At 46.2% G+C, this 11,652-nt stretch overlaps 1 protein-coding gene and 1 long non-coding RNA gene across 2 annotated transcripts in view; one reads left to right on the top strand and one right to left on the bottom strand.

Moving 5' to 3' along the window:
• Nucleotides 1-11,652, bottom strand: part of NIM1K (NIM1 serine/threonine protein kinase) — a 72,590-nt gene that overhangs the window by 42,551 nt on the left and 18,387 nt on the right. The gene's annotated exons all lie outside the window — the stretch shown is intronic.
• LOC138845190 (uncharacterized) lies at nucleotides 6,127-9,044 on the top strand. The gene is made up of 2 exons (XR_011382028.1): nucleotides 6,127-6,208; nucleotides 8,846-9,044. It is a non-coding gene; the product is annotated as an uncharacterized lncRNA (long non-coding RNA).

Raw genomic sequence — 11,652 nt, 5'->3', positions numbered from 1 at the left:
ATTCCCCTAATGGCCGCTATGGCCAGAGCTATGCCGATCCGAAGCCAGGAGCCAGGTGCTTCTTCCTGGTCTCCCATGCGGGTGCAGGGCCCCAAGCACTTGGGCCATCCTCCACTGCCTTCCCGGGCCTCAGCAGAGAGCTAGATTGGAAGAGGAGCAACTGGGACTAGAACCTGGCACCCATATGGGATGCTGGTGCTGCAGGAGGAGGATTAACCAAGTGAGCCACGGGGCCGGCCCATACATTCATTTAACAGATATTTATTAGGGAGCGGCATTATGGAAGATCTCTCTCTCTCTCTCTCTTTCTCTCTCTAACTCTGCCTTTAAAATAAATAAATAAATATTTTTAAAAATGTATTAATCATTTATTGGCGTGTGCACTGTACCTAGTGATTAAGATGTCTATTAAGAAACTCATATCCGGGGCTGGCCTTCTCAGTTTCTCTCTCTCCCTCTATCTCTCTCTGTCTCTCTGTGTGTGTGATCATCTGTCTCTCAAATAAATACATTAAAAGGGCAAATGTTAAAAAAGAACTATGTGCTATTAACTCCATCTTCCAATAATGACTTTATGTAAGACTCAGTGTCCTCTACGTATGTGAGTGTGTGGTTTAAAATAGACATCTGGCTGCTGAGGTAAGTCAGATGTGAATGTCCAATGTTCAAAGGACATTCTATGCTTCTTCTAAGAAAAATGACCTGTAGTTCTTCAATACGACAGATCTTAACTGCATAAGCAAATTGTACTTCAGGGGCCAAGCAATGGAAATAGGTTATGAAACATTTTAGTGGGGTGGGGTCAAGTGGAGACAGAGTGTAGGTTCTTACATTCAGTGATGAAAATAATCTGCTGGCCGGCGCCGCGGCTCACTAGGCTAATCCTCCGCCTAGCGGCTCTGGCACACCAGGTTCTAGTCCCGGTCGGGGCGCCGGATTCTGTCCCGGTTGCCCCTCTTCCAGGCCAGCTCTCTGCTGTGGCCAGGGAGTACAGTGGAGGATGGCCCAGGTGCTTGGGCCCTGCACCCCATGGGAGACCAGGAAAAGCACCTGGCTCCTGGCTCCTGCCATCGGATCAGCGCGGTGCGCCGGCCGCAGCGCGCCGGCCGTGGTGGCCATTGGACGGTGAACCAACGGCAAAGGAAGACCTTTCTCTCTGTCTCTCTCACTGTCCACTCTGCCTGTCAAAAAAATAATAATAATAATAATCTGCTAAAACTTTCTACTGAATCTTTCTATAGATTTTTCTTAAGCCTCAAAATCAATCTTTCTTGATGCTGCTATTTTACATGAGAAAACCGACTGGAAAGAGTCTCTAATTAGTGTTTTTAAGGGCTCATACATTTATATTAGAAGCATCACTGTTGGTGCCTTTGATTCTAGTCCATTGATCCGCCCAAGCTTTGGCATCTCAGCAGGAACACATTCACATCACCCTAATTTGAAAGAAAAGCAACTGCTTTCCTGCCCTCTGAATTTTCCACACAGTGGCCCAAAGGTTTCCCATCTTTCATATTTTCCTCTCTGTTCTGGAAACCTCTGAAATGGAGCCGATTTTTCCAAGGTAGAAAATAACTCTTTGCTTCAATAATTGTTTAACAAAGGGAGACAAACCTACATAAGAGAGTTGTTGGTTCGTAGGGGTTCAAGCTGTATTGTACATACTCACACAACTACAACGCTGTCTAGAGGCCAGCAGTCACAGCAGACAAGCCACAGCCTGTGATGCTGGCATCCCATATGAGTACCAGTTCAAGTCCTGGCTGCTCCACTTCTGATCCAGCTCCTTGCTAATGCGCCTGCGAAACCAGTGGAAGTGTTTGGAGCCCTGCACTCACGTGGGAGACCGGATGGAGTTCTGGGCTCCTGGTTTCAGCCTGGCCCAAGCCTGGCTGATGCAGCCATCTGGGAATAGAACCAGCAGATAGAGGATTGATCTCTCTCTCCCTATCGTTCCCTCTCTTTGTAACTCTGCCTTTCAAATAAATAAATAAATCTTTAAAAATAACTAAAGGAATTAAAGTGCTATACTGGAAAACATTCACTTAATGGAAACCACCCAGCAGGCTGCCCCCAAATCCTCTTCCTGCTACTGTGACCATGTTCTTGAATTAAATATAACCTTCTGATCCCCATCATTCTCGTTTCCTTTCTGCCTTTCACATCTCCGCCTACATCTTCCATTCCAGCTCACCTGCAGATTTCTCGGCTCTAAGATTTTTATTTAGATCCTGCCTACTGGTCTTGGCCCAAACTGTCCAAGATGGCTAGGGCTCTTCTCCTCCCACGCCTCACTTTAAGGATTAAGGGACAAAGGCCAGAGAGGGTACAGGACTTCATGATTAGCAGAATTCTTTGCCCTTGCTCATCTCTTCCAAAAGGCCTTCATGCATAAGTACCCGCATTTCCTTATCTTGCTGCTCAAGCTCCAATACCTTTGTCAATTGCACGATGAAAGGTATAGAGTGCACTGCTCTCAAGAGATCACATTTAACTCTAGCCGAGCAACCTGGGTGGAAAGGCAGCCCCTCATCTCATGGCCATCGTGTCTGATTTCTTGGCAGCTTCAGCTTTTCTTTCTTGTGCTGTCATGACCCATAGTTCAGGATTCGTGGGTGGCTCGCTCGGGAGCTGCTGACTCAGTTCCCAAGGAGGACGTTCCCTCAATTTATTTGGCCCATATGAAACAGAAACAGCACCTCTGCATTTTTAAATGCTACTCAGAAAAGAAAGTGCAAACAAAAGGTATTTGCATTTCTTTATAGGTTTAAACCTATAGGGTTCCAGGATCAAAAGAGTAACTTTTTAAAAACTCAAACAGGGGCCCATGCCGTGGCTCAGTAGGTTAATCCTCTGCCTTGTGGTGCTGGCATCCCATATGGGTGCCGGGTTCTAGTCCTGGCTGCTCCTCTTCCAGTCCAGCTCTCTGCTGTGGCCCGGGAGTGCAGTGGAAGATGGCTCAAGTGCTTGGGCCCTGCACCCGCATGGGAGACCAGGAGGAAGCACCTGGCTCCTGGCTTTGGATCAGCGTAGCGCGCCGGCCGCAGCAGCCATTTTGGGGGTGAACCAACGGAGGGAAGACCTTTCTTTTCTCCCTGTCTCTCTCTCTCTCTACCTATAACTCTACCTGTCAAATTAAAAAAAAAAACTCAAATAAATATGTATTTTTATAGGAAACAGAACGATCTCTAGGAAGCCAGGAAATTCATAAATCACATAGGTACAGTCATCTGGACCTTATGTAAGAAAATATGTCAAAACCAAACTGATCGTAAATCTGAAGCAAATCAAGTAAATAATGACATAAATCTCTTAAAGAACATGAGGGACCGACCCTGTGGTGCAACGAGTTAAAGCCCCAGCCTGCAGCGCCGGCATCCCATATGGGCACCAGTTCAAGTCCTGGCTGCTCCACTTCCAATCCAGCTCTCTGCTAATATTCCTGGGGAAACAGCAGAGGATGGCTCAAGTCCTTGAGCCCCTGCACCCGCATGGGAGACCTGGAAGAAGCTCCTGGCTCCTGACTTTGGATCGGTTCAGCTCCGGCTGTTAAGGCCATTTGGGGAGTGAACCAGCAGATGGAAGACCTCTCTGTCTATCTCTACCTCTTTCTGTAACTCTATCAAATAAATAAAATAAATATTAAAAAAAAAAACTTACGTAAATCATGAAGTTGAAAATCACACCAGCCTACCTGGCTTGGAAAAGCAAAATAAACTGTCCTCTAGAAGGCGAGGATGGGAGTGGTTGTTTGGCACAGCAGTTAAGACATTGCTGCTTGGGAAGCCAGCAATTCATACCACAAAGTTGGATTCACGTCCCAGCTCCACTTCCCATTCCAGATTCCTGCTAATGAGCATCCTGGAAGGCAGCAAGTAATGGCTCAAGGACTTTGGTCCTTGCCACTCATGTGGGAGACTGAATTCTGGGCTCCTGGCTTCAGGCTGACCCAAGTTCTGGTTGCTGGTGGCATCTGGGAAGTCAGTCAGCGGAAGGAAGATCTGTCTGTGTCTCCCTTTGTGTCTCAGCCTTTCAAATGAAATAAAAATAGATTGTTTTAAAAAAAGCTGAAAGAGAAAAAGAGCCTTCCAGCGTCTGGCCACTTCTTTGCTATTCTAAGAGCTTTTGGGCCCAGGCGGCTGCTCAGAGGGCCTATGAGACTGAGGAAGATAAAGGCAAATGTAATTAGAGCCGCTTTCTTCCCTAGAGCGGGAACTGATTTGGGGCTGATTGAAGAAGTGATTACACAATAATGGAGAGGCATTTTAAGAGTTGCCCACCAGGGAGCCAGAGGGCTTTCAGAGCCAATTCTGAGAATTACACACTGTTCCATGGTGCTTGCTAATTGACCCAGTATTTCTGGCTGGAAAAAAAAAAGGTCTCCCCAAGGAGGCGAGTTAAAGTAGATAATGAGGATTTCTCGTCTCTCAGGGCAGCTTCTCTAGAGCAGGGCTTCTACTCTGCAGGTCAGACATTATTTAACTGCAGGGAACAGCAAGGAGACCACAGACTGACCAAGGAGATTCCGAACTCTGCTGTGATTCTCCGCTCAGATCTACCTCCCAGTCCCCCGCCCCTGCCCCGGGCTACTTTAGCTTGAGCAGTAGGAATGATTGGTGATTGTGAAGATAAAGGGTTCGTAGTGAAAACAACAGTGAGGTCCATGAAATGGGCACATTTCTGAGAGTTTCATGATAGCAGTAGCTCATTCCACTGACATGGAGCTCTCCCCATCGGTAAGGAAAGATACAGTGCGTGCACCATGCAGGAAAAAGCTGCAGGTGTGAGCGCCCAGCCGCCAGCAGGGCAGGGCTGGGGGAATACAGCTGGGGTGGAGGTGGAGAATTCCGGCAACGCTGACATTTTTCAGTGTTTGCCTCTGTGTATGCTTTTGTTGTTTTGGCTACTTGTCACGACACAGGGGATTTTCTTGGCTGAAGACATTTATCTTTCCTGCTGTCTACTGGGGAATGTGGCCTGTCTCCGATAACTATGTTTATGACTGGGTCTCATTCTTGATACAAAAACCTGGTCCATTTGCCTGAAATGGTTGAGCCCCGCTCTCCCACACTGAGATTTTACAAAGGTTTGAATCCAGAAATATGAGGACTAGGAAAGAACTGATATTGGGTGTCCTATAAGCCGTTGGGATGGTGACAGTTAACCAATTAATTATAGAATACAACCCGAGGCAAAGGTGGGTGCTCCAACACTGATGATGAAAACCACCTGCCGTGGGAATAGATGCCAAGTGTAGAAACGACAAGCAGTGCAAGCCCAAGAGCCAAGTGCCCTGTCATCCAAGGCACTTTTGGGTGCCTGCGCGGTACTCTGGGCCTATGGGAACATGGAGAAGGAGATGAGGTTACAAGTGAGAAGATGTCTGGTAGACTCGACATTTGTCTTTGCTTCTTTTGAAAATTAGGGCTTAATGAATCCTGAAAGAAAACAGTGTAGTGAATGCCAGCCCAAAATCAGGGAGAAAATGCACTCACCCACAGTGCCCTTGATGCCCCAGAACATCCAGGACAACCCCAGGGAAGTATTTAGCTGCTGCCTAGGGCCTCCTTCCCAGATGGGGAAATTTGGGGTCTAGGGGTGGTGGGTTAATCGTTTGCCACAATGGGATAAAGCTATGTCTCCACCAGGCTGCCTCCTCTCCTTTGTCTCAGAGCCACAGTCCCAGAGTGAGCAGGGGGACCAGGTCACCTGTGCTTGGAGAAGCCACCATAAAAGAGAGAGGATAAAAGAATGGGGACCCTGCTGAGCCTCCTGTCCTGAGCCATGGTTGAGTCATGAGCCTCATGACAGAGATGAGCTGAAGCTGTGGGTATGTTGCAGGCTGAATCTGGTCCCAAGGATTTTAAAGGCTGTGGAAGGGTTTATTTTGGGCCCTTAGATGAGGGCATTTAAAAATACTCATTGGAGCCTGGACGCAGTGCAAAAGGATGGAGGGATTCTGCAGTGGGAACAGATGCTGGGGGCATGCCTGCCAAGTGTGGGAATAGTAAGTCCGAAGGCTGTGCATCCTGTCACTCAAGTGAGAAATCTGGTTGCTCTCCCAGGCTTCTCTCTTGCCGATCTTCCCACTTCTATACTGCCTGATGCTCTCGCAAACGTATCCCTTACTGGCTCTACACCAGGCAGGACTGCATGCTACATTGGGTAGGGACGCACCAGCACACTAGGGAATCAAGGAGGCAGAAATGTAAGTGTTAAAATATTTTGCCTGGGTGTATGTTTTTATTTTTTTATTTAATGAATACATTTTTACATAGATACAACTTTAAGAATATAGTAGTTCTTTTCCCCATGCCCCACACCCCGCTCCCATCCCACTTCCCATTCCCTCTCCCATCTCCTTCTTCATTATGGATCATTTTTAGTATGACTTTATATACAGAGAACCAACTCTATGCTAATCATAGAGTTCCACAATTTGCCCCCACGCCCACACACAACATGTAGAGTTCAGTTTGGGGAGAGAATTTGCAGTCGATTCTCATATTGCAATTCAGTAGGGACAGAGGTCCTACCTGGGGAGCAAGTGCGCAGTGACTACTGTTGTTCCCTTAACAATTAACACTCTTATTTATGATGTCAGTGATCACCCGAGGCTCTTGTCGTGGGCTGCAAGGCTATGGAAGCCTTTTGTGATCGTAGACTCTATGGCATTTGGACACGGCCATAGCGAAGTGGATGTTCTCTCTCTCCAGAGAAGAGTGTCTCCTTCTTTGATGACCCTTCCTTTCCTCTGAGGTCTCCCAGAGATCCTCCATTTAGGATTTTTTTTTTCCAGGGCCTTGTCTTTCCATGCCTGAAATGCTCTTGCAGGCCTTTCAGCCCGACCAGGAAGCCTTATGGGTGGATTCTGAGGTCAGAGTGTTATTTACTGCGAAAGTCATTCTACGAGTCTGCTATGTGGACTGCTTCCTATGTTGGTCCCTCCTTCCTTTTTTAATTCTATTATTTTTACCAGATACTTGATGTTATTTATATCATCCCTTTTAAACTTAGACCAGTCTATCTGTTGCCTTTAACATTTAATATGATCATTGTAACAGTGAAGACGGTGTTTATACCACCGATTCTTATGGGTTTGGAGCCCCATGACTAGTTCTTAGGCTGCACCCTGAGAGGTGAGTCTGTGTGCCTGTGTGCAGAACTAGACGGCTTTACAGTTTTACACTACCTCCCCCATCTCTTATTCCCTCCCTTGTTTTTAACTGGGATCTTTTTCCAATTGCCTTAAAATACATATAATTAACTCTGTGTTACATAGAGACTTTAGCATATAGTATAAAGTAGAGAGATGAGAGAGAAAGAAAGAAAACAGAGTAAAAAACTGACAAAACAAACAAACTAAAGGATATATATAATAAAAAAGTAACAATGGTTAACTGTCTCTCGACAATCAGGTCAAGGATTCTTGAAGACATTGGTTCTAAAAGTGACTATTTTGCTTCTATAGCTTTCTTGATGTATGTTTTTAAATGCACCTAAGTAATCATCATGAGAGAAGTTACTTTACTTACATTTATTTTAGGATTAGTTTTGCTTCAGTTTCATTTCAAATTGCCTGTAGGGCATGATGGCTTCTAAGAAATAGAGCTGGTCCCAACAGCCGGAGCTGGGCCAGGGCAGAAGCCAGAAGTTGGAAAGTCAGTCCAGGTTTCCCATGTGGGTGGTAGGAATTAATCATCTGAGCCATTAACTCCCAGTGTCTGCATTAGCAGGAAGCTGGAGGCAGGAGCCAGAGCTGGGTATTGAACCCAGGTCCTCTGTATGATTCACAGGCATCTTACTCACAAGACTAAATGCTCACTCTCTCCTAATCCCACCCTGTGCCTAGTTGCAGGAAACAGGCTCCTCACAGGCCTTCCCGCTTCCTGTCTTGCCCAGCTCACCTTTGTTCTCCAGGAAACCATCTATGCAGTTATTTCAAAATGCAAACTTTTTTTTTAAAAGATGTATTTATTTGAAAGTCAGAGGTACAGAGAGAGAGAGAGAGAAGAGACAGAGATCTTCCATCTGTTGGTTCACTCTCCAAATGGCTGCAATGGCTGGGCCTGGGCCGATCTGAAGTCAAGATCTCTCCCTCTCTCTGTAACTCTGCCTCTCAAATAAATAAATAAATAAATAAATAAATAAAAATTTAAAAAATCTATCTGTAAGACAACACTCGATCTCCATCGTGTGGTCTAGCAAGCTCTTCAGGATGTACTTCCTGATTTTATCTCTGACCTCATTTCTCCTTTGGCCTGCTGCCACCTGTCTGCCTTCCATGTACCCTATTTTTGAAGCGCATCAAAGTACTTGAGGCCCCAGCAACACGCGTACAGTTTCATGCTTCAGTGCCTTTGTAGGCGGGATTCCCTACGCGGACTACTCTCCTCACACCATTCCCCACGAACCACCAAGCTCTATCCCTCTAGGAAGCCTTCTGGACGCCCTCATGTTTGTGATGTCCCTGGAGTCTTTCGCGCTCCCCTCTGCTGACAATTATTTCTCCCCGGCACAGTCATTTGCGTGCACTTCTCTGACCCTCTAGATGACGACAGTAGCAAGGGCAGTGATGTTCTGTTTGTCTCTGTCTCTAAACAGCGCCTGGAACATGCTAGTTCCTCAATACATATTTATGGAATGGACAAATAAATGAATTTAAATAGGTTGTATTTTGTTGCTAAGCACAAAAATCACTTTTAAGTTCTTATTTTATGAGATCAATTTTACTTCATTTTCTTAACTATCTAATGATTGAAATTCTGCCAGTTATTCAAACCCAAGCTCTGATTCTTCCTTCTCCTTCCCTCCCCTCCTGTCTCTTCTCTTCCTGATACCCCAGCATCCAACATCTTCAAATCCTGACTGATGTTTGAGTGACTTGGGTACAACCTGGACTGACTTTCCAACTTCTGGCTTCTGCCCTGGCCCAGTTCCGGCTGTTGCGACCAGCTCTATTTCTTAGAAGCCATCATGCCCTACAGGCAATTTGAAATGAAACTGAAGCAAAACTAATCCTAAAATAAATGTGAGTAAAGTAACTTCTTTCATGATGATTACTTAGGTGCATTTAAAAATATACATACACGGGTACACTGTTGTCCCGTGAATTTTTTTTTTTTTTTGACAGGCAGAGTGGACAGTGAGAGAGAGATACAGAGAGAAAGGTCTTCCTTTGCCGTTGGTTCACCCTCCAATGGCTGCCACTGCCTACGCGCTGCGGCCGGTGCACCGCACTGATCCGATGGCAGGAGCCAGGTACTTCTCCTGGTCTCCCATGGGGTGCAGGGCCCAAGCACTTGGGCCATCCTCCACTGCACTCCCAGGCCACATCAGAGAGCTGGCCTGGAAGAGGGGCAACTGGGACAGAATCCGGCGCCCCACCCGGGACTAGAACCTGGTGTGCTGGCGCCGCTAGGTGGAGGATTAGCCTATTGAGCCACGGTGCTGGCTGTCCTGTGAAATGTTGTGGGGCAGTTCCTCAACCTTACTCATTTCAGGATTCCAGTACAGAGGAACAGGAGTCCGTACATGAGAGCTGAATGGATTTAAATTGTACAGATCTTTTTAAAAGTAGCCTGGAAGCCAGAAGATACAAAAATAGATAGTTCTCTTTTTTGGCTCAAAAAAAAAAAAAGAAAGAAAAAGAAAAACCCTACCAAAAACAACTGTTGTATTATAAAAAAGGCAAATTTTAAAAAAACAGCCAATTAAAAAAAACATGTCGAACCTTTTCTCCTGAAACAAAGGCAGGTTTGTTACAAGTGTCCCCCGGCAGAGCCTCTTTGCTGGAAAACGTCTCAGCACCGTGGGTCGGATGAGACACTCCCAGTGCTTCTGCACATTTTAAGACTCCCGGGCAAGCATGCTGCAAGTGTGGGCAGACATTCCTAAGGAGGCTATTTGAGTTGGAAGCATGAAAATGTTTACAGAGCAGCGTTTGCTCCAGCCCACAGACAATAAAAACAACCTGATTGTGGTTTCTCCTGGCAAGGCTGCACACTGAGAGTGAAAAGGCTCCATTTTCTGTCTGTTGGTATTTTTAGGCGGTGATAGGTTAGCAGCCCCCAGCAGAATGTGCTTCATTTTAAAGCAGGAGGAGCAATCTTTGCTCGATTTTCAACTCTGTACTCTTCAGTTCCTCCACACAGTTCTGGGAGTATCCACAGCCCCGCGCTTGCCTGTGTCCTTCTCCCTACTCATGGCCCTCTGTGTTTACCCTTCCTCGGGAGAGCCAAAACCAATACTAATTACCAGTGAATCAATCCTCACTGCCTGCACACTGGAAGGTCAGTGTTTACCTGGGATTCCAAGGCATGCCTCGTTTCTCTTCCCCAAAGATCAAACACTCACAGCAAATATCAAGCTCTGAAGAAAAGTTCTGAGATCTGCATTATGCAATGTATCCCTGAAGTTTCACCTTGCCCATAGCACAATGTCCTTTCAGACCTAGCTAGCATTACATATCCGGTTTTCCCTACCTGAAACAAACTTTTTCTTTTTTTTTTCTCTTCTCCTTTTTTTAAAGATTTATTTTATTTATTTGAAAGACAGAGTTACAGAGAGAGGTAGAGACAGAGAGAGAGGTCTTCCATCCGCTGGTTCACTCCCCCGATGGCCGCAACGGCCAAAGCCAGGAGTCAGGAACTTCTTCCGGGTCTCCCACATGGGTGCAGGGGCCCAAGGACTTGGGCCGTCTTCTACTGCTTTCCCAGGCCATAGCAGAGAGCTGGATCAGAAGAGGAGCAGCTGGGACTAGAACCCGTGCCCATGTGGGATGCCAGCGCTTCAGGCCAAGGCTTTAACCTGCTGCGCCACAGTGCCGGCCCCAAACTTTTCTTTTCTTAGTCAGCCTTCAAAACTGGCCCCAAATAAACCTTTCTTGGTGTGTTCTCCACTCACCCACAGTGCATTGCTCCATCCTTTGAACTCCACGCATACCTTGATGATATGGGTTACCTTCAGCCTCTAAAACTGACCTTCCTCTGATCATTCATTTTCCCGTCCTTATGACTTCCTGGCATTTAGTGCAACCCAGGACATGATAGGTGCTAAATAAATAGTAGCAAAAATAAACAAAAGAATTAAAGCTTTACATATGAATGGTGCTGTAAGACACAATTAATAGCACCTTTTGAAGGACATTTGCAAGTGGTCATTCTTTCACTTGGTGTTAGAGTTGCATCGATAGCATTATATTCAGTATACCAGTGACAGTGGACTAAAAGCTACTTCTATTAAGTGTTTAGTATATACCAACACTGACCATTATAACAAACTCTGTAAGACAGAGAGTAAAATTTCCAGTGTGGGGTGAGGGTGCTGGCACTGTGGTTTAGCAGGAAAAGCTGCTGCCTTCTACACTGAAATCTCATTTGAGCACTTGTTTGAGTCCTGGCCGCTCCAGTTCCAGCCCAGCTCTCTGCTAATGCTCCTGGGAAAGCAGCAGAGGCTGGCCCAAGTCCTTGGGTCCCTGTACCTGTGTGCAGACCTGGCAGAAGCTCCTGGCTCCTAGCTTCTGTCTGGCCCAGGCCTAGCCATCACGGCCATTTGGTAGTGAACCAGTGGATGAAAGTACTCTCTCTCGCTCTCGCTCTCACTTTCTTTGTTTCTCTCTGTAACTCTGGCTTTCAAATAAATAAAATAAAT

Source organism: Oryctolagus cuniculus, chromosome 14, assembly GCF_964237555.1.
Source record: "Oryctolagus cuniculus chromosome 14, mOryCun1.1, whole genome shotgun sequence".
Classification (NCBI taxonomy): domain Eukaryota; kingdom Metazoa; phylum Chordata; class Mammalia; order Lagomorpha; family Leporidae; genus Oryctolagus; species Oryctolagus cuniculus.
Note: the sequence above shows the minus strand (reverse complement) of the source record. Positions and strands in the feature narration are given on the sequence as shown.